Source organism: Corvus brachyrhynchos, unplaced genomic scaffold, assembly GCF_000691975.1.
Source record: "Corvus brachyrhynchos isolate BGI_N302 unplaced genomic scaffold, ASM69197v1 scaffold34, whole genome shotgun sequence".
NCBI lineage: Eukaryota > Metazoa > Chordata > Aves > Passeriformes > Corvidae > Corvus > Corvus brachyrhynchos.
The window spans coordinates 5,506,949-5,527,676 of record NW_008238126.1 but is presented as its reverse complement, the minus strand read 5'-3'; the positions used below and the strand labels follow the sequence as shown (position 1 = coordinate 5,527,676).

At 42.5% G+C, this 20,728-nt stretch overlaps 1 protein-coding gene and 1 long non-coding RNA gene across 3 annotated transcripts in view; one reads left to right on the top strand and one right to left on the bottom strand.

The window, feature by feature from the left end:
* Positions 1-20,728, top strand: part of LRP8 (LDL receptor related protein 8) — a 165,945-nt gene that overhangs the window by 38,333 nt on the left and 106,884 nt on the right. The window lies entirely within an intron of this gene.
* LOC108446562 lies at positions 8,760-9,882 on the bottom strand. The gene is made up of 2 exons (XR_001861774.1): positions 9,779-9,882; positions 8,760-8,796 (listed from the first exon to the last, which is right to left on the bottom strand). It is a non-coding gene; the product is annotated as an uncharacterized LOC108446562 (long non-coding RNA).

Below are 20,728 nucleotides of genomic sequence, written 5' to 3'. Positions count from 1 at the left end.
TCTGGGATGGCGAGGGGGGCAAAGGGGAAAGGAGGAAGCAGCAGGTGCAAGCAGGCTCCTGCTGGGAGCATTTAAATGCTGACATGTCAGAAGCTGGGAAGTGTGTGACAGGCAGTTTTCCTGTGACCTGGATCCTGAGAGCTTAAGGAAGTCTGAAACTTTTCTTTTTTTAAACAAGCTGATATATTAATGAGAAATCTGTTGTTGGTTTATGTGGGAGAGGGGCTGATTTTCACATGGAATCTGTTTGAGAATGTGATGCCCAGGTGTTGAGGCACAAGACCACCTATTACCATGCTGCCTCCTGCCCAGAGGAGGAAGTTGCCAGGATTTTCTGAGACGAAACCAAACAAAAACCTCCTCGTAACTTCAAATAAACAGGGAAGGAGAAGTCACCAGTGTTGTTAGCTTCCTAAGAGCTGCATTTATAATCAATCCTGTCAGTGAAAAGAACTAAAATCTCCAGTTTTAACAAAGAGTCCAGTCTGAGGAGCTGATACTTTCTAATGTACCAAGAGCTCCCTGGCTTGCCCACATCAAAACAGTCCAGAGCCTGTGCATGGGTCTTTGGACCAAAGCTGTTTGATAAATATTTTAGTGTTTTGCACATTTTGTTGCCAAAAATTCAGAGTCTAAAGCTGCCTTCCAGGGAAGGGCATCTTTATGCATGCTCATGTTTGATTCAAGCTCTTGTTCTTTACTGTGTGTGCTGCAAAAAAGGCAAGCTTTATAATCAATTCTCTACTCCATTAGCATCCTCAGAGGATGTCTCTGGTCACATCAGAGGCAATCTGCTCTCTCTGTCTTTTGTTTTATTACTTTTTTTGTTTAAAACTTCATTGTCTATGAAATCATCTGTCACCCTCTGCAGAGACCTGTCAGGGCACTGTCTGTGTGTTTGCCTCTCCTTGGGAATAACAAAGAAGTTTCTCTGTTGCAGGCTGCCTGTCTGCCTCCCCTCAGCTGAGGGAGAAGTGGTTTGCTGAATTTTTGTGGCCCATTTGGTCCTTGGCCTCTTTGCTTCTGCTGCCCTAAGGATGCCAATTAATGTTAATCTGAAGGTATAAGTTTCTCTGTTAGGTCCTGGAGTAATGCCATCAGCTGGTCCCACATGGGCCACCAGGCAGCTGTCAAGCAATAATGTTTATTGCATTTTTACTTCATATCCTTTACTTCATGATTGATCATCGGGGCTTATATGAAACCAGTAAAATTGACAAAATTTTAAACTATGGTAAAAGCCAGTAAGTGAAATGTGGGCATGAGAGCAGAGAGGTAGCCCATAGCTTTCTTACAGTCTTTGAGAATACAGAGAAAGGAGAGAAAGTGAAATCAAGAGCAAATAAAGGTGTGTTTTGTTTAGATTTCAAACAGGAACTGTGGAAATTTTCTTTGCCATGTAAGGATATGGTGTTCAGTAGCACACTTTAATGTATTTTATTCCACCCTTAGTGATGCTGTATCTCCTGTCTGCCCTTGCACACTCACCTCTGCACAGGGACGGCTCTAAGGGTGATACTTGCCTGCCTGGGGAACAGTAAAAAGACTGTGTCACATTTATGCTGCTCCTCAAGGGGGTTTATATTTGTTTAACCAGTGCAGGGGACAGTTTGGACCCAGTACTGGTTAATTGCTTCCACATCATAAATAAAGGTACCTTATTCATCCTACAGTACTTCTGCTGAGCACCTGGATAAAGTGAAAGCAGGATAAGCCAGGTGCATCCGGGAGCTGCCCCCTCTCCGAGTGCACCATGGCTCATTCTGGCAAATTCCCGAGCGTGCCTGGCTCTGATGGAGCCCAGGGAGCCTGCAGTGCTGAAAATGAATTGCTCTGTTGGATTTGAGCCACAGGCCTCATTTTGATTGTTTACAATTGAGTAAATCAGGCCTGTCCCCATGGAAGTTAATGGGATCAATCCTGGTGTGACAGCAGAGCAAAACCTTGCATGCTTGAATCTTGCATGCTTAATGCAGTCCGTGTTTTCCTGTCTCAGGCCCTTTACTCTTCCTCGTGTGTCTTGCTTCATGAATGTATTCCTTTAAATGTGTCATGGATCAAAACTGCAAAATGCCATCTGTCAGCATGAGTGAAATCTGTAATCCCTCTGCTGTTCAGGTAACCAGCAAATTGACATTTGTTGGAAATGGGGCATTTAGCCAGCCTACTAATGCTATGGATTTGTTCCTTTTTTTTTTTTTTTCCCCACTCCCCCCTGCTCTCCAGATTATTGCTTACATAATGTATGGACTAATAGTTGCTGTATGGTTTACATGGGAGTTGCTTTCTGGAAGCTTGGTGTAGGCAGGGAGCTCAGGGTGACATAAGGTAGGATTAAATAATTGCAATATTAAGTTGCAGTGCACAAAGGGGGAGACTGCTGTTGGTGAGTGATGCTGTCCAGTTAAACTGCAGGCAGGCAGAACAGGCAGGAGGGGTACAGGGTGCAGGTGGATGAGTCCTCCTTGACCTGTGTTCTCTGCAACTGAAATTCTTCCTGCTGGCAGTTGGATAGATTTGTAAGGACAGAGCTGTCCTAGTCATGCCTCTGTAAATTTAGACTGGATTTATCTCAGTGTCACTGATCTTGGAGCCTGGCTTGTACTGGTATTTATTAGCACCTTAATTATGCATGGCTTAGTTTGGTATTCCCCATTGGTAAATTTTGCTAACATTTCACAAATTAAAAATGTTCTGACTATTTTCTCCCTAGTCAGCACCAACTTTTTAGATCAACAGTTTGTAGCTTTAAATAAGCATCCCAGATTTTTTGCTGTTGGCTTTATTTGTTTGCTTTTAATTTTGCTTTGGAACTGTTTGTATCTAAACTGGCTGTGACTCAGTGTGAGGCCTTGCTGCCTTCACTCAGATATGCAGGTTTGCTGAACTCAGCTGGAAAAGATTTTTTTGTCAGTGGAGAGTGGAAAGGTGAAGAGAAGTGCTGGAAAAATTCAGTTAACACTTCACTGCAGTGCTGTAGCTCAGCTATTAGTATGTCTTAGGAATGTGAAAATGAGTGATGATTATGAACAACCCAATTTTGTAATATCCAGGACAAACCAAAAAGAAGCAAAAACCTTAAGATGTAGTCAGGTAAGTTACAACCTAAAATCATTTCCCTTACAGATACTCAGCAGTTTCGATGAAACACAACCATTTTTTTTCCTCAAGTGATACTTTTATCATTATTGACTTATTTTATTTTTTTAGCCAGAGAAACCCTTAAAGAAGGGTTCAGTGTCTTTGTTTCCGTGACGGTCGCAAGTTTCTGCTGTGAGAACCGGGAAGACTCAACCCCAAGCCTCAGTTCAGATCTCCAGGCAGAAACACCCGAGCAGAGACCCAGGTGTGCCTTGTCCCTACAAGTGTCTGCAGAGTCTCCCTGTGCTCCAGGGCAGGTTCCTGCCACTGTGTGCCATGCAGGAATATGTTCCCTATCAAGCTGCAGTGCTGGGAGTAGCAGAGCCTTCGGGCTCATTATCCTGTGTGGACAATGCAGTGTGACAGTGAAATGGCTCATGAAATCTAACGCTGTCTTTTCAGTTAAAAGGCAATGTGGTGATTACAGCCCTTGGTTTCCTGAAGGCAGCTGAGTGACAGCGATTAGGAGAGCGAGTGAACTGTGCTACATCCAATGACCAAAGGTTGTGCTGCGTGTGGAGCCGCCCCACCTGGGAACAGCCAGCCCAGCTCTGGCCTGAGCCCACTGGGCTTGTGTTGTTGTGATCGGTTGAGGTCTGAGACAAAACTATTTTTCCTTTGAGTTTATGTCGGCAGAAAGCAATTAGGTTAAAGCCCAGGCTGATGTGTAAATGAATGTGTGTGGTCAGTGTAACTACTGATGCTTTATGAGCTTTGATGTGTGCAAGAGTGGTGAAGTTTCACTGAGCCTTTGATGCTTGTGTTGCTCTGAATCCACAGAACTCTGTTCTTGTATGGTTTGTGGCTGCTGTTTCCTATGTGGAAGTGTCTTCTGTCTTTTCTTGGGAGCTGGGAGGGCTGTTGATAAACATGAGTGGCTATGAGACGTCTGAAGACCAGCTGAAGGTCTGCAGGAGTCTTGTACTTGGTGCTGAGGCTGTTCTGTGGGGATAAGGGACATGTTCAATAAGGTGCACCTGGAGCCAGGATTGAATTTTTTTTTTTTTCTGTGATTGCAGACATGCACCTGTGGTGTTGAGTGTCATCAGTAGAGGGGGATAAATTAGATCAGTGTAAGTCTTGTTCTCCTTCAGTGCAGATTTTCCTATGAAATGATTCATCTGCTTTAGAATGTTATGCCAAGCTGCAAATGGCAGCAGCTACAGCTATGATCAGAACTGGACACTGTACTGACCCTGGAAACAGCATGTGAAGCTTTAATTACCTGAAGTCCTGAGTTACAGCTTCTCAGACTTACTGTGTGGAGCATCCTCTGCTGAGGCCCCAGTGGATGTTCCCAGAACCTGGCTTTGCCCCTGGTTCTTTGCCAGGTGGTTACAGGCGCTGTCTCTTATGCTTGGAGCAGTCCAACCTTTGGTGACTTCAATGAAATTCATGGAGTGGAGGGGAAATTCCTGTTAATCCCCCATCCAGCCCTCCCAGGGTGTCCTCTGATGAGCCAGCACTGACATCTCTGAACAGCAAAGCTTTTGCGTGGCTGCTGCAGGCACCTGGTGCTGCCACGCTGTCAGTCAAGGGGGTGCTGACTCCTGAAATGAAATGCTGTCCATCTAATTAGTATGTGTAGCAGCAGCAGGTTTTAATTATATGGTTAAATACACAGAAATATAGGATTGTCATGTGGGATCAGTCTATTGGCCCTTTGTGGCTGACATTCTGCCTCCAGCAGTAGCCAGTGCTGGATATATTTGTGCATAGCATATTTCTTTTTGCCCTTGGAGTAATATGCACAGGCTGCTACAGAAAAAATTTTCATCTTGCTTTTTTGAAGCCAGTTTGTGTCCAGAAGAGAATTCCTCCTCTGTGAACCCTTTCACTCTGCTGTGGTTCAGGTTAGCCCAGGGATTTATGTGTTCTAGGCAAAATATGTAAGATGAATGAGCTCTTTTATGAGCACTGGCTCTGACAGGAGATTGTCTTCGCAGAATTTCCTGAAGTCTGTGGTTTCTCCAGATTTTCCAGTACTTTCGTGTGTCTAGTGGAAATTCTTCTCGGTGACCAAGTAATGAGCTTCCAAAGTATTTGTATATATATAAAACCTTTAGTTGTGAATATTTCTCATGGAAATCAGTCTTGCCATTTGGGTTAATAATTTGGGGTTGGTTTATCTTGTTGGTTTTTTCTTTATTACTTTCACTCTCTTATTTGATTATGCATTGATTTCTGGCAGCTAATTATGCAGTTCTGATCTAGAGATGCATAAAATAGTAAACTAAAGTTGTATTTTGGTTAACTTGGGATGTGCTGTGTGGTCTCTCTTCTGGATTGGTTGAGTATGAAAAGGATGAAGACAGCCAAGCAATTGCTCCTGGTGGCAATATCCACATGGGATGGTCCACCATGTGGATGGGGTGTGATGGGGAAAGTTGCTGATCCTTTAGCATTGTGACCATCCTACCTTCCTGTTCTAGAGGAAAAAAAGATGTGAAGCAGCTCTTGCCATGTGATGTTGGAGGATCCCAGCCCAGTGAATTTTGATCTTTTCCAAGTCTGTCTCCTGCTGTATGGAGGGCTTTGCACACTCAGCTGTGTTGGTGGCAGCAATAATGGTAAAGTTGCTCCCTGACAGTCAGGAGGTCACAAGATTTCATCCACTGAGGTCACTGAGTGTGGGAATTCCAGGCTGCGTAATAAATTTTGATCCATGGCCACCTGGGAGCCTCAGACCAAGGCTTTGCAGAGTGGGGATGACTCAGCTGAGCCTTTGGTACAGAGGCAGCTGTGTCAGCAGCAGAGCATCCTTGCTGCAGTGCTTTCCAATATCCCTCCCAGAGAAATCAGTGATGCCTGCAAAAGTTACAGAATTACTGGAGTTTAAGTGGCACAAGGGTTTTTCCAGAATACAAATATAAAGTCCCCATGGCCCTGGCAGTTCCTTTCTCAAGCTATAAACTGATAACACATTTATCTTGAGGAGAGCAGGGATCATACACCAGTGGTTGAAATCCAGTTTATGAAAAGGGTCACTGAAGGGCTCTGGAAATTGTGAGATGCTGTTTCTTCTTCAGATGCTTACATGCAGATTTGGGCACAGTGAGGGTGCAGGAAGATCTGGAAAACTGGATTCCTGCCCGATGTAAATTCCAGTCACTCTGCAAACGTGTATCAGGCAGTGTCTAGTCTGGACTAAACAAGAGTGGGTGTTATCTTATTTTTCATTGTGAATGCTGATAAAGGATTTAGAGATCCCACTGGACTGAGAGATAAGCCTAACAGGAATTTTCCTGATTACTCATTACTCTTTTGACACTAACTAAATTGGAAGGGGGAGGGTGGAAAGACATGGTGCTAATGGTTTTTAGTTTTGATTGATTTAGATGTGGTTGTGGGGGTTCATTTCCCCTCATTCAGAAGATGTTGTTTAGGACTTGAGGTAATGGATGGTCTCTATGTATGAAATACACTGGAGGCAAATTGATTTATGGACAAATTAAATGTTACATTTTCACATTACTTAAAAGTTACTTTCAGGAGTTCCTGTCCTGGCAGGTTCCCACCCATGGTGGTAACCCCACACCTCAGCCCCCAGCACCCTCCCAGGGGCTGCTCCAGGTCCTCTGTGGCGCTGTTACAAGTGGGTCATCACTGTCATCAGTGTGTTTTGGGGATTTTTGGATATTTTTTATTTTTAAAGAAACAGCACTAGAGAAAATATAATTGTGCAATGCCAGGCTGTACCCTTCTCTGCATAAGTTCACACGGGGTCTCTGATAATATTATTTGGGGGACTGTAGGTTGTGAAAATGAAGCAATCATCCAGTACTGCACAGAACATGCTGATTGAGGAGGTTAAGGTGAGAGGAGAGGTGGTGTTCAGGAGTGATGCTTTGGAGTCTGAGAATAAAGGAGTGCAAGCATTGGCAATAGTGATATCCCTGTCTTCCAAGGAACAGTGGCTTTTCCTCAGTGGTGCATGTTCCTCATCCAGGTGCTGTGTGTGGAGTTATCCTGCTGGATATTTCCAGAAGCTCCTGAAGTACACAACTGGCTGTGTAGGTTGGAGTTTTTTACATGCAGTCTGCCTCCAGCCCTCCTGCGTGCCCTCATGGAAGGGAATGATGGACATGAGTGGGGAATGAGGGTAGCTGGATATTCTATTCTTATTCACAGCATTTTGCTGCTGTACTTCACAGAAGATATAGCTACAGTTTACCTTGTAGACTGCTTAACAAAGACATGTCTTTTCCTTGCCTTTTGGGGGGTTGGAGTCTGTGTACCACTGCTACAGGAACTGTGTTGGCAGTAAAATGGAGGTAGCAAAGCTGCATGAGATGAACACTGTTCAAAACTTCCACTTTTAAGACCCTGCTTTCTGTTGTCCTAATTTAACTATCTGAACCCAAATATACTCTGCATTTGCTTCAGGCAGGTTTTGTTGATAAAGCAAAAGATAAGCTATTTATCAGAGAGGCATAAGGAAAATGGTCTCACTTGTGTGTGTATGTTTGGTCTTCGCTGAAGATCTTGAGCCATTAAAAGCTTGAAATCTGTCATGGCTTTGCCTTTGTGTTGAGGATGTGCTTTTAAAAGCCCCATTAAAATTCGGCTGGGCATGAAGCTTTGTGCAAATCTCTGTAGATTCATGTTTAGCTTCCATTCTGGCACTGTAATTTTTCTCTCCAATTTTTTCTTTTCTTTCCAAAACCTGAGAATAATCTTCAAGGATTTCTATTAAAAGAACATTGAAGGCATAGTCAAGCACTCGTAAATTTGATATTGTCAGAATTGACAATGGGAGCTGTTTTTTGTAACCTCTAATACTATTTTAATCTAACTCTTTATCTACACATTAAATATGATAAATGTGATTTGAACCTGGAGACAGAGTCCCACAGTTTCTGGCTCCTTAAAAGGATCTCTGAAACAGCTATCAAGAATCTGTCTGTCCATATATATTTCCTTTCCACGGGACTCCTGGTTTGATATATGCGTGTTGCAGGATCCCCACTGCAACAAATGTAGGTTGGAGTTTTTTACATGCAGTCTGCCTCCAGCCCTCCTGCGTGCCCTCATGGAAGGGAATGATGGACATGAGTGGGGAATGAGGGTAGCTGGATATTCTATTCTTATTCACAGCATTTTGCTGCTGTACTTCACAGAAGATATAGCTACAGTTTACCTTGTAGACTGCTTAACAAAGACATGTCTTTTCCTTGCCTTTTGGGGGGTTGGAGTCTGTGTACCACTGCTACAGGAACTGTGTTGGCAGTAAAATGGAGGTAGCAAAGCTGCATGAGATGAACACTGTTCAAAACTTCCATTTTTAAGACCCTGCTTTCTGTTGTCCTAATTTAACTATCTGAACCCAAATATACTCTGCATTTGCTTCAGGCAGGTTTTGTTGATAAAGCAAAAGATAAGCTATTTATCAGAGAGGCATAAGGAAAATGGTCTCACTTGTGTGTGTATGTTTGGTCTTCGCTGAAGATCTTGAGCCATTAAAAGCTTGAAATCTGTCATGGCTTTGCCTTTGTGTTGAGGATGTGCTTTTAAAAGCCCCATTAAAATTCGGCTGGGCATGAAGCTTTGTGCAAATCTCTGTAGATTCATGTTTAGCTTCCATTCTGGCACTGTAATTTTTCTCTCCAATTTTTTCTTTTCTTTCCAAAACCTGAGAATAATCTTCAAGGATTTCTATTAAAAGAACATTGAAGGCATAGTCAAGCACTCGTAAATTTGATATTGTCAGAATTGACAATGGGAGCTGTTTTTTGTAACCTCTAATACTATTTTAATCTAACTCTTTATCTACACATTAAATATGATAAATGTGATTTGAACCTGGAGACAGAGTCCCACAGTTTCTGGCTCCTTAAAAGGAATTGTACTTTGCTAGAATAGAGAAATTATGACAGATGATTTAGGGGAGAAAAAATAGACAGGCAGTTAGAAATTTTTGGTGACATTTACTTAAAAGACTACCCTGTAAAAGGAAGCATCTCTATCTTCTGGTAGCACATGGTGGGAACAAGCAAGGACCTCATGCTTCTAGCCTGTTAATAAGTTCAGAGTTCAAAATTTTGTCAGTGGGTCCAAGCTGCAAAGAAACTTGAGCAATTCAGTAAACATTTTTGCTTTTTTAATAATGGGTGATATTGTTTAAAACCTCAACTAGACAAAACAAGGAGTATCACCTTCAAAAAATTTTGTTTGGTAATTGTCAATGTCAAAACAAGGCTACTGTTATTGTTGAGATGTCTAAACAAGGCTACTGTGTGCCTTTCTTATTTTTCTTCTTTTTAGAATGCAATATCTGTCTTCTGTTTGAGCAACCCTGAGACAGCTATTCATAAGATTTTCTGCAGCACCTGCTCGAGGGTATCATTTACTACCAGTGGAAGCAACTGCTGTACCTCCCATTGTAAGTGGAGGGGCTGCCACAAATCCTGAAGCAAAATAAGTCAGAGCAGCACAGCAGATGCTGTTCCATTGATTCACAGGTAGTACAAATTTGATTCTGTTATTAACGCTTTTTTCTTGTAGTGGGATTACTCTGATTCCACTGTAACTTTTTATATCACAGTAGTTGAGAAAAAAATTAGGCCCCCTATGTTTACTGATGAAATAATAGTTCCAGAATACAGCTTTCTAGCTCTGCTGGTATCCCCACACTTACCCATATTCCAGTTGTTTTGGAATCCCCATTGCTCTAGCCTGTGTTTCTGTGCATCCCCTGTTGTTGCTGTGCTGTGGGACTGGACTGCACCAAAATCCATTTTGCAGCTGCATCCACCCTGGCTGCACATCTCTGTCACATGATGATGATTTCTCAACTCATGTTAAATTCTTATTAAATGAGCAAAATTCTTAAATTCTTATTAAATTACTCCAGCTGTGTTTGATGTAGACTGAAATGCCAGATGTGACTGCCAACAACTATTGGCTTTGACTTTTTCGGTTCTAATGTCAGCACCAGCTTAATTTGTATATCACATCTACTATTATTATTATAGATTTGTTCCACACTACATTTAATTTTTACCTGGGATACTAGAAGTAATAAATGTTATTAAGAGAAACATTTCTACAGCAGTTGAATTAAGGCAGTAGGACCAACTCAGACTGTGGAGGCATTTTTTTAGCACTGAGATTGTCCAGAAATTCTGCTGTGTTCTGAAGTAGCAAGGGAGAAATTTCCTTCAGCAAATGATGCCTGGTTACACAACTTGATTTTTGAGGTGGATTGTGTTTGTGCGCTGCAGCGTGCTTGGTCAGATGATTTGGATTTGGGTTTGGGTTTGGGAAAGCAGCTTAAGTGCTGACTTGCACTGTGAGTCATGGATCACACGTCTGTGGGGCTGGGGTGCATTTGAGCTGCTGGGAGTGTGGTATGGGAGAGACACAGGTGAACTCCAGGAAAGGAGAACGCAGTGTATGCAAGTGGAAGTGAGCAACTCTGTCAGTGCAGGACCAGCCAAGGAAACCTGGCCAGGAACAAACAGAGTAAATGCAGATCACATAACCCAAGCAGTATTATCAAAGATAATTCTCTGGAAGGTGAGGAGGAGAGATAGGGTTGAGGTTTCTGTGTCCCCATTGAGCAGGACTGTAGAGGCCTTAGAGAGCTGGAGGAGAGCAATAGGAAAGATGGGGACGTGGGGTGAAATTGGATCACTGTGATTTGCAGAAGAGAGAGGCACAGACTGTGGAAGTTGAGGGGCTTTGTGAAAGAGCAAGAAGTAAAAAACAACTTTAAAAGGAATGATAATCTTTTGAACAGTGAACATTGGAATTTCCTGCATGGCTCTTCAGATTATCCTGGTTTATTGTCTCGTTATATGGAGAATAGCTGATTTTTGCTTTCCTTTCCTTATCTCTCAGAGGAGAGGACAGCTGGACTTACTCCATAGCTGGGATTGGAAATGTGCACCTTTCATTTACTTGAAATGACTTGATGACAGCAAACCCCAGGTACCACAAGAAGGGATATGAACATCCCTTCTCAAAGCAGAGACTCACGGGACTGAGTGGCAGTTCTGTTGCTGCTTTAGGTATCATCCAGACTTCATGAAATCGTGTCATGGAAGTGTTTATAAGGCAGAAACTGTCAGCTTGCTGTGAAGTTTCACTGAAACTAGAAATAATAGGGTAAAAATGTATTATTAATACTGAGATTTCTGGATACAAATGGAAACCATTTGACAGATTTCAAGTGTGCTATGGTTTTCAGGTAGAGATAAAGAGAAGAAAACTGCGAGGGAGGGAAATGGGGGAGAGATATATGAATCAAGGAGACACCACAGGTTGTGGTGTTTGCTGTGAGACAGAATTAAAGATGTGCTCTTTGCTTTGGGCTACAATGTGGGAGATTGGGATTGATTTATTACAGGCTCTTGTGCCACAGGCAGTGACCTCTTCTTCCTCCCAGCTGCCCCCCTCCTGCCTTGGAAGGGACAACAGCAGCACCCAGCAGGCTGATCCCAGGGAGAAGGATGCAGGTGAGATGGAAGGGCAGACACAAGGGACATGCTGGGAGAGGGGGACACGAGCCTGATACAGATAATAGCAGGTCTCCGTATGAAGAACAAATCTACACTATGCCATGAAGTTTTGTTGCCTCCCCAGCACCTTCTGTTTGGAGTTCATCCTTTGGACATGCCCATGGAATACATAAATAAGTGATGGTTACCAGTGCTATGTGCAGAGAGGAGGGTGGAGGTTTTACTCCAGGCATTGTCCCGCAGAACCTGCAGCAAATGCTCTCCTTGTCGTAGCAACTCATTACCTTTTGAATGTCTTCAAGATTCCACTGAAAGTGCCAAGATCCCAGTGAAAGTTTATTGTTGTGATCCTGGAATGCCAACAGCTCTCTTGAGGTCCCCTTCACCCAGTTCACATGTTCCACTCTTAGCTTCTGCTTTTGCTTCTTGCTGTAAGTGATCTGATAAAATCCGGTATGAAGGGAAGACTGACCTCTTGGATGGCTGAGTTGAGCTTTCATTGTAACATTTAGGTCGGTACCAGTGAGTGCTGACTACCCCTGGAAACTGCTGCTGGGCTGTTGCAATTGTCTTCAGTGGAGCTTGTTCCTGATTTCCCCTGCAGCGAGGGAGGCTGGCCCACAGCTGGGAGAGCCGGCGGAGTGAACACCACAGCAAGAGAGAAGCCCTGAGAGAAAAATGCTAATTACATATTTTGACCTTGTTGCGTTAGAGATGGCATCACCCACATTAGCCACTATTCAAGATCATTCCCCAGGGCCTGAATTGCTTCTGGACAAGGAGAGATGTCTGGGGCTTTTATTGTGGCTGCCTGGTTAAGTTACAGAATGAAATATACACCATGTAATGCTTTTGGACAAATTCAGTGGTTCTTAGCTGCTTTTTGCCTGTCATTTGTCTTCTGTAGCTGTAAGTAGCTTCTGTAGCAGACAACAATTACAAGACCAAAATAAAATGCTGGGCAGAGGATGGGATCGAGCTGCCCAGAGAGGGGAGGGGTGGAGCACAGTGTTCCCTTTGTGAAGGAGGAGGGAAATTGGTCAGTAAATTAACAAAGAAATTTGTTCTACACATTTGCTTTAAATGTTGGCAGGTGGCTCAGTTGTTTGTGTGCATGACTGGGGGCCAGAATTTGTGTTGCAATGTTGTCCTGCTCAGTCATCCTTTTAAAATGTTCTTACTCCTTGGTACCTTGTACAAAGCAAGATTTCTCCCAGATGAGAATTGGTAATGGAGCGAGTTAAGTCTGCTCGTGATCCAAGGGTAGGATGGGAGTGGGCAGAGCAAGTGGGAAAGAGGCACTCTGTGAAGAAAGGAGAGAACAAGTTATTTTCTGTAAATCTCCTTAGATTAAATCAGTGCTGCATTTGAGAGAGATAGAAGAACTTGGTGCCTAGAGGGGGAACATGACTGGCATCCCCTGACTGACTCTGCAGCTTCCCTTTGTGGGAGAAGTGGCCTGCTGCCTACTCTGAATCTGGATAGAATTAGGTCCAGTTTGTCACAAGGTGTGTGTTTGGCTGCCTACCCTCATGTTCCTTCAAAAACAAGACTTGCATACACTTGCTCCTGGCATATAGGTGTCTGGCTTCTTTTACTTGTGAACTGATTTTAATGGCATTTTAATGAAGGATAGGGGTCTCAAAGCTATAAGGAAGGAGGTTTCCTGCCTCCTATCTTTCAAGTTTCTTGCTTTTTATGGGATTGGAGAAGTTGGTCTTTATGTAAGTGTATAAGACACCACTGAATTTGCACAGAGCAGTCATGTTCTGGTCTCAAAACCACTTAATCTCTTTTAACATCTTTTACACCAAATCCACTGAAAACTGAGCTTAGACGTGCACAAAATTAATTTGCTTCCCCTGAATGAGCACTGATCCATGTCCCAGTGGTGGGCAGTTGGCTTTACCCCAAGTCAGACACCAGCTCTTTTTGCAGTAAGGAATGACAAGATTCACCATGGTGGTCAGTCCTTCAACTCTGCCTCCACAAACTGAAAGAACAGGTACTAACGCACAGTATGGGATGCTCAGCTTCCTTTGGGATTGCCTGAGCTTCCAAAACTTTGGAAAAACCCCCATACATACAATGTAAATTTTAAATCAAAGTAAAATTATGACTATATAGCCTGGAGCTGCCTTTATCTTTTTGTGTTACTGTTTCCTGTGAGAAACCTGTTTAATTTTCGTGCATTAGGTGCATTGTCCATCTCTGCATCCTAATGGTGTCGTGGTCTGGCCATCAGTAAAGGTACTGACACCTTCTTTCCAGGGCACAGAACAAGTTGCCTCACAGGGTTCACCCTCATCTAATTTGTCATCAGTTCATCTCATTTTATAAGACTATATTTTATAGTGTGTTGGCTTCAAATCTGGACAAAGCACAGACATAGTCTAAGCTATTGCCTCATTTTTATTTATTTAAGTCCCATGCTGCCAAGTTGACCCATTTTTTTCATTCTACCGACTGTTCAAATCTTGCAGATTAATTAGTCAAGGAAGGCACAGCTGATCCTGGAGCGAAATCTATACCCACACATTCTGCCTCTCTGTGCTCCAACCCTCATGGTTTTTTCCCCATTCTGGGATGTAAACTGTCAGTGTTACACTGCTCTGTAATAGACCTCAGTAGCCATTATCATTAGCAGTGGGTACCAGCTTACAAACCCAGTCATCAAAGAACAAAAATGCTGGCAGCTAAATGGAAGAATCCAGCCAGGAGGAAAACAACCCAGAGCATCAGCCAGACGGCTGCTACTCCCTGGACAGAAGAGGAGGACTGTGCAGGACAAGTTGGATAAATGTTGTCTGACATTTAAAAACAACTGTTCTGTTGTATTTGAGAACGTTGTTAAGAAACCCCAGCCCAAAGCAAATTGCTCTCAGCACACCTCAAAATGACCACACACAGGCTGAACCCCCTTTCCTGTGTGTGTATATAGAGACAGGCAATTATCTGTGTATTGTGTGGGGGCCATGTACCTCATTTATTAGAGCCCTAGGATGTCTTTAAGCTTGCTTGCTCAAACCTTGGCAAATGTTGTTACACCTGAGAGCTTTATTTGTGTTCACATCCTACTGAATTTAGCTTTTTCTCTTCCCCCCCCCCCCCTTTTTTTTTCCCTTCGAAAATGTTATTAACTAGAGCATTAAATGCTGGCCTCCAGCAGGGCCTTCTCCATATGCTTACAACAAATGTTTCCTCCATAGAGAGAGGATGTATTTGTGTAAGAGAACATGCAGATATAATGGGGCAGCTCCCAGATCCAGCCTCCCTGGGAGGCGAAACTCAGGCACTTGAAAAAGCTTATCAGCTCAAGCAATTCAGATGGAAACAGATTGTAACATCTCTGGATGCACCTTTCACCCAGGGTGAGGAGGGGGCTGCAAGCACGACGAGCAGATTTTTCTCCCCTGTGATGCCTGAAGGTTGGCCCAGCTCCTGCGGGAGCCCAGACAAGTTTTTTGGCGTGGCAGGTTGGACTTCAAAGCTGGTCAGCCTGACTTGTCCCTTTCCACTCTTCTTTCAACCCAAGTTTTGTGCACAAAACATGTTTCTTACCAAACCATGACTTTCTTTCCCTGTGAGAAGTTGGGAGGATGTAGAGCATCTGCCTTCAGCATTCCTGAGCATCTCTGTGTGGAGGCTGTGTGGTTCATGGCTGCTGTGAGCCCTGAGCTGCAGCATTCCCAGTAAAGAGCCCTTTCCAGTAAGAAACGGGGTTAGAGACTGGTGAAAGGCAATTCCCATGTTATCAGTTGGAAATGGGCATTGCTGCATTGTTCCCCTCATGCCAGTACTGTGGGGACTGACTCTTGAGAGAACAGCAAAGGCAGAGTTAATTGCAGCTGTTCCGAACTGGAAATACCCAGTAATATTCATCAGTCAGATCCCCCTTTCAGTTTGTAATTAATTCATGTGCTGAGCCTTATTTTATACAAAAATGTGGTCTTCACAATTATGTACTTTGAAGGACTTAACTTTTATTTTGTGTATGCTTATCAGCTGCTTCACCTTTATAATTTGTTTTACTGTGGCTGTTGCCCAACAGTGAAGGTTTTGTTTCTGCTTCCTGCTCAGCAATTGAAATTTAAATGGGGAGAAGCAAATAGAGTAACAAATAATATGCTTTGGTACACATTTTCATGAGGAATAATTGTTTGAACTAAAAGCTTTCAAGATTCATTAAGCACTGGGTGTTTGTGGAAAAGCTATCAGAGCATTTATGAATAATGGAACATGAATGACTATTGCACAGTGAACTCTGCCCTTTTAGATTATGCATATATTTGTGACCCTAATTGTGTACTAGTGTAACGTCTCCTGAATCAGCTCCTTACTATTGCAAGGAGAGGAGTGAAAGCTAGAAAATCTGGTTGCCTTAATTATGTTGGTTCCTAAGTAGTTGTAAAAACTCATAAAACACTTGTTAAAATTGAATGCTAAATGTTAACATTAAAAACATCTTTTTAAATTGGGAGAACCACGCTTCCTCTGACATGAGACTGGTATATTTATGTTGTCTAACTTCAGGGTGATGGAACAAAATGTACAGCCTATGCTACAGACCATATGTAGGACACTGCAGTTGAAACTATTTGTTTGGCAAAAGTAGTTAATGATGGAAAGCCTAAACCATGATACCTGCACTGCACCTGATGAAACATCAAGGATGTATCAATATGTCTTTGGGAAAGCTGTAATTTGGGAAAGCTACATTAGCCATAAGCTATGTAGGCCATTTCAATCAAGTTCAAGTAAAAATAGCCCCATACTGTAAGATACCCACTTGTGTTCACAGGTTTTATATACGTTACAAACTGCCTTAATGTTCCAAACACATTGAAAAATGAGGCGAAATGTAGCACAAAGCTTCAAACATGTCTTTGGCTGTATCTGGGCACTAATGATACCTATAGATCCATTTAATCTTTCTCCAGAAATTCTTCAGTGTTACCTGGCTGTAGTTTACAAAGGCTGTAAAGGTCTCTGTTCTGGAGTTGTGTGGCCTGGTTCTACTAAAAAACCTCTGATTTCTACTAGGATTAGTGCTTGAGGATGTTTTGCAACAGACTGGGTACATAGGCAGGTGCATTCAGGAGGGATTTGAGTCGTTTGAAGCTGGAAGAGGGGCAGTGAAGCAGCTGGGAGGTTTTATAAAGGTGATACCTTTGCTTGTGCCCAACCCAAAGATGTGCTTGCTGTTGTGTTTGTATGTAGGCTGAAGTCAAATAATGCTCACTCATGGTCATTGGGAGCCTTTCCCCTTGAGATCCGTAGCAAATACTCTGGTGACTGCAGTGGAAGCAAAAATGGGCCAGTCCTCTGGAAACTTGTGTTCTTTAAGGGTAATTCTGGAAGCATAACCCAACTAATTGCAGCATCTCTTGAATTACTGTCAGATGCTACCATTTGAATATTTTCTTTATGTTAACAGCATCTTCCACCTGTTTTCCCAAAAGTCCCTGCTCGCTCCCTCTCAGTGTGTCGCCCCTGCTGCGTTGCTGTCTTTGTGCTGGCCTGCAAGCATCTCAGGAGATTTCATTCCACTCAAGATGCCTTTGGAACGCGATTCACACCGTTGGTTTTATGGTTCATGGTCTGCAGGGCTCTCTGTCTCCTGCCCAGCCTGGCCTGACTTGGGTGCTCCTGCCCTGCCGAGCACGGCCGGGTGTATCAGTGCTGCTCTGCTGGAGGGGTGCCGCTGTTGGCTGCTGCCTGCAGTGCCTGTGGAGATGCGTTGTCACCTCGTTATTTCCCAGCTCATGTTTCCTTTTGATGTGACAGACGGTGACTTTTGCTTGACAGAATCAGCTGGTCACTGCTCCACATAACCGAGGCCTAGGCTAAACTGTTGGTTAGTTTATTTTCCAGTGATCTTTTCCTGACTATTTTAAGAGCTACCTCATTACATCTCAGTATTTAATGGTTTATGAAGCACATGAAATTATGTAATAACTTCAGGACTCATTTTCATAATATCAATTTTGCAGTACTTAGATAACTGTTCGTTTTCATTTTATTGCTTTAATAGCTGTTCTGGAAGGGTAGTACCAGTAGTTTGGCAGCACTGGTGGTGCATTAGCATCTGTTTCTCTTTGAAGCACATGCCCTTCTGTCTGTGGGGGCCTGGTCCTGACCTGAGTCAGTGGCTGAGTGGCCCATGGAGGAGGCACATGTGGAAGTATAAATCTTTCTTGAACGTTTATTCGCTTGTTTCGAAATGGGCTTGGACGCAGACGAGAGCAGAGCTGTCATCTGTGTGATTGCCCAGGATTTGCTCTTTGCTTCGCAGACAGGTAATCCCCCTTTTTCTTTTTCCTTTCGTCCCTTCAAAGACCCAAATTTCATTTAGCAGCTTATTGCTGTAGAACCAGCAGTGGACTCTGCAGTACTGTCCTGAGATTTACTGGCTCCTGGAAATGATGTTACACTTCCAGTCTGAACTTACCTTCAACCTAAAGTCACTGGAGCACAGTAGAGTTGGCAGCTCAACTAAATGAGCCTTCTAATGCCCCGTTTTTGTTTGCCAGGTAGTTGCTCTCAGCCAGTAATGAAATTACTCTTCCCATCTGCTTTGATAAGCTACAAACCCTGTTATTTCTACAAGGCTCGTAGCACACCAAGAAAAACAGCTGGTTAGCCTGACAGAATCTCATTTTATAAACTGATGTTGGTTGTCTTAAAATTAAAGACCAGTGTAATTCACTGCCTTAGCTTAGCTAGAACTGGTATTAGGTTGACAGGTCAATAAGCACTCATTCATTGTATTTAAATTCTGACATAACATTAGCTTTCTTTGAGCCTCCTGGAATGACATAGGTACTCTAAGATTTAATGAAAATAACCAGTATTTTTTATTGCATCCCCTCAGCCAGCTCTTTTAAACTCTTGAGTGCTGGTTACTTGTATTAAAATGTCTAAATTTAATAAGTGCTGTGTAACAGCCTTGTGTTACTCAGTAAAATTGAAGTATTTTGTTACCTTCTGTTGTGGAATGGAAGCTATTTTTGAGCACTTTCTACATTTTTACTGTCACTTTTAGTGTTTTAAAAAATGTCTTTAGTCTTTAATTTTGCTGCCTGGAGAAACGTCTTCTTGTATCACCTTGCTTGAATGCTGCTTTCAAGTATTCCTGCCCTGCATTGTTCACATTAATTTGCTTTTTGACTTTCCTCTCTTCTTTGTAGGCGGTTTTTCATTTTAAAAATGAGACTGCATTTTTATTGGCTATGGAATGAACTTCAGGTGGAGTGTTTGAGCCTTCAAGTGTGAGGCCAAGATTTCAGTTCGTCTTTGGTTTCTAAGTTGTTTTCAAGCAGAGTGTCCTGTGTATTTGGAAGCAAGTTAATATGAATTTACTGACTTAGCTGGCACAGGCTGAAGAAGCACTTTAATATCAAAAACATGCGAAGGAGGGCATATATGTCCAAGGAATGCTAGTAACTGTTCCATTATTATTCATTTTCCAGGGAAGTGATTTAGTAATGGACCTTCACTGCAAAGATAATTTAGCTGCTAAATTATATCTGAATTACATGGGCACTTCCACTCTGTATGCAGCCTGTTGGCACTTCTGTTGAAAACAGATAAAGTTTGAATACATTTGGTAAAGGAAAGCACATTAGAGAATAGAAATTAGTTTAGTTCTGCTAAACCAACCAACCTTTTAAATATTTTGTATCTTTTTTCTTTTTCTTTCTTTCCTTTTTTTTTTTTTTTTTTTTTTTTTTTTTTTTTTTTTTTTTTTGTTTGCTTTTGGGGTTTTTTTTGGCTGTCTGATTTCATGCAGCTTTCCCCACTCACGTCACCTGAACCAGCAGGGCTGTTGCTGGTTCATCTGTTCTTTGTGGCAGAGTTTCTTTGTGTGATCCATGGCTATGGATTAAGAGCTTTCAGTGCATTACTGACAGTGTGATGTTGCTGAACTTAGCAACAAGCTTTTTCTCTCAAGTGTTTTTAATGAAACAGAAGTTTCTTGTTGCCATCTAATAGGTTTAAATACTATTAAAAAGAAATCCCCTCCATTTCAGTTAATCAGATTTTGTTTGCTCCCTGTGATAACATAAGCTTGCTAGTTCTGACATGTTGAGGGAGATGAGACCTGAATGTTTAATTTTAAAAAGAAAAGCAGGAAAAAAAATGGGATTTGTGTGGGAAAACTTCCCTTGCAGTTCATAAAACCAAGAAGGGGGAGAAAAAGGGTGCAGTAATAAATTTTCTTCTTTTTACAGCTCGTCTTAGAGCAGAATGCATGAAAAATACTTGCAAATTTATACACAGTAACGTGATTATATTTTCACAACAGTATAGTTTTCTTCAAAATTAATATCAGAAATTTGCTTTCTTTTTTTTAAGACCTATACCAAGAATAATGTTTGCCAAACACTCTTGTTTTTAACTACTTCCCTAAAGAGCAGCTTGGGAACTCTCCAAGGATTACCATACTGCTGACTTCAGAAAAAATTAGAGAGCACAGAAAGAAATTTATTTGCAACCCAGGCAGCAAGAGAAGAACAAATCCCAAGTGATTGTAGGGACTGCTGACACCGAATTGCCTGGAAACAACATGTTTGGTGTGTTTTGGGATTGGGCTGTTGTGTGGCACAGAGAAGCCCCTGGGTTGGAGTGGATCTTCTCTGTGGGCTGGGGGGGCACAGCTGCCCCAGCCAGGCCAGGGCTGCCCAGGGCACACCTGCAGCAGAAGCTGAAATTGTCTCTGCCTTGAATGAGTACTAGCTTGATTCTCACAGTTTATAATTTCTAAAAATGACACATAGTTGGTAGTAATTGTATAGCAGGGGCTCATCTGACACTTCAGATTTACCTGACAGGGTTTCCCCTGTTTTAACATTCGCCAGTCTGTGACCTTTTCATCTGACCTTTTCTGTGTGCAGTTGATGGGGGTTATTTTATTGCTTATTTACCACATGCACATTTTTGCTGAAAATGAGTTAGGGGCTGTTGGGAGAGCACTATAAAATGTCAAAAGGGAATTGCCAGCGTTGCATTCGGTGGAGAGACTGGATAATGTTTGCTGAAGATCTAATAACCAGGTGTAGTATCAAGATGAAGGGCAATATTCAGTAACTCCCTGCTCTACAAATGAGGCTCAGATGGTAGGG